Source organism: Physeter macrocephalus, chromosome 2 (assembly GCF_002837175.3).
Source record: "Physeter macrocephalus isolate SW-GA chromosome 2, ASM283717v5, whole genome shotgun sequence".
Classification (NCBI taxonomy): domain Eukaryota; kingdom Metazoa; phylum Chordata; class Mammalia; order Artiodactyla; family Physeteridae; genus Physeter; species Physeter macrocephalus.
This window is the reverse complement of record NC_041215.1, coordinates 80147704-80150125: the sequence shown is the minus strand read 5'-3', so window position 1 is coordinate 80150125 and position 2422 is coordinate 80147704. Positions and strand designations below refer to the sequence as shown.

The 2422-nt window shown below is 38.3% G+C and overlaps 1 protein-coding gene across 3 annotated transcripts in view; it reads left to right on the top strand.

Moving 5' to 3' along the window:
* Positions 1-2422, top strand: part of CHN1 (chimerin 1) — a 192661-nt gene that overhangs the window by 114357 nt on the left and 75882 nt on the right. The gene's annotated exons all lie outside the window — the stretch shown is intronic.

Here is a 2422-nt window from a genome sequence, read left to right as displayed (position 1 = left end):
ACATATATCCCCATATGCCCTCCCTCTTGCGTCTCCCTCCCACCCTCCCTATCCCACCCTTCTAGGTGGTCACAAAGCACTGAGCTGATCTCCGTGTGCTATGCGGCTGCTTCCCACTAGCTATCTGTTTTACATTTGGTAGTGTATATATGTCAGTGCTACTCTCTCACTTCGTCCAGCTTACCCTCCCCCCTCGTCCTCAAGTCCATTCTCTATGTCTGCGTCTTTATTCCTGCCCGTAGGTTCATCAGAACCGTTTTTGTTTTTGTTTTTTTTTTTTTGATTCCATATATATGTGTTAGCATGCGGTATTTGTTCTTATTTACTTCACTCTGTATGACAGACTCTAGGTCCTTCCACCTCACTACAAATAGTTCAATTTCGTTTCTTTTTATGGCTGAGTAATATTCCATTGTATATATGTGCCACATCTTCTTTATCCATTCATCTGTCAGTGGACACTTAGGTTGCTTCCATGTCCTAGCTATTGTAAATAGAGCTGCAATGAGCATGTGGTGCATGTCTCTTTTTGAATTATGGTTTTCTCAGGGTATATGCCCAGTAGTGGGATTGCTGGGTCATATGGTAGTTCTATTTTTAGTTTTTTAAGGAGCCTCCATGCTGTTGGCCATAGTGGCTGTATCAGTTTACATTCCCACCAACAGTGCAAGAGGGTTCCCTTTTCTCGACACCCTCTCCAGCATTTATTATTTGTATTTTTTTTTATGATAGCCATTCTGACTGGTGTGAGGTGATACATCATTCTAGTTTTGATTTGCCTTTCTCTAATGATTAGTGATGTTGAGCATCCTTTCATGTGTTTGTTGGCAATCTGTATATCTTCTCTCGAGAAATGTCTATTTAGGTCTTCTGCACATTTTTGGATAGGGTTGTTTGGTTTTTTTGGATATTGAACTACATGAACTGCTCGTATATTTTGGAGGTTAATCCTTTGTCAGTTGCTTCATTTGCAAATCTTTTCTACCATTCTGAGGGTTATCTTTTTGTCTAGTTTATGGTTTCCTTTGCTGTGCAAAAGCTTTTAAGTTTCATTAGGTCCCATTTGTTTATTTTTGTTTTTATTTCCATTTCTCTAGGAGGTGGGTCAAAAGATCTTGCTGTGATTTATGTCATAGAGTGTTCTGCCTATGTTTTCCTCTAAGAGCTTTGTATTGTCTGGCCTTACATTTAGATCTGGAATCCATTTTGAGTTTATTTTTGTGTACGGTGTTAGGAAGTGTTCTAATTTCATTCTTTTACTTGGAGCTGTCCAGTTTTCCCAGCACCACTTATTGAAGAGGCTGTCTTTTCTCCATTGTATACTCTTGCCTCCTTTATCAAAGATAATGTGACCATATGTGCATGGGTTTATCTCTGGGCTTGTTATCTTGTTCCATTGATCTATATTTATGTTTTTGTGCCTGTACCATATTGTCTTGATTACTGTAGCTTTGTAGTATAGTCTGAAGTCAGGGAGCCTGATTCCTCCAGCTCCGTTTTTCTTTCTCAAGATTGCTTTGGCTATTCGGGGTCTTTTGTGTTTCCATACAAATTGTGAATTTTTTTGTTCTAGTTCTGTGAAAAATGCCATTGGGAGTTTGATAGGGATTGCATTGTATCTTCATTAGTGTATAGGAATGCAAGAGATTTCTGTGCATTAATTTTGTATCCTGCTACTTTACCAAATTCATTGATTAGCTGTAGTTGTTTTCTGGTAGCATCTTTAGGATTCTCTATGTATAGTATAACGTCATCTGCAAACAGTGACAGTGTTAACTTCTTCTTTTCCAATTTGGATTCCTTTTGTTTCTTTTTCTTCTCTGATTGCCATGGCTAAAACTTCCAAAACTACATTGAATAATAGGGGTGAGAGTGGGCAACCTTGTCTTGTTCCTGATCTTAGAGGAAATAGTTTCAGTTTTTAACCATTGAGAATGATGTTGGCTGTGGGTTTGTCATATATGGCCTGTATTATGTTGAGGTAGGTTCCCTCTATGCCTACTTTCTGGAGAGTTTTGTCAAAAGTTTTTTCTGCATCTTTTGAGGTTATCATACGGTTTTTATTCTTCAGTTTGTTAATATGGTGTATCACATTGATTGATTTGCATATATTGAAGAATCCTTGCATTCCTGGGATAAACCCCACTTGATCATGGTGTATGATCCTTTTAATGTGCTGCTGGATTCTGTTTGCTAGTATTTGTTGACGATTTTTACATCTATGTTCATCAGTGATATTGATCTGTAGTTTTCTTTTTTTGTGACATCTTTGTCTGGTTTTGGTATCAGGGTGATGGTGGCCTCGTAGAATGAGTTTGGGGGTGTTCCTTCCTCTGCTGTATTTTGGAAGAGTTTGAAAAGGATAGGTGTTAGCTCTTCTCTAAATGTTTGATAGAATTCACCTGTGAAGCCATCTGGTCCT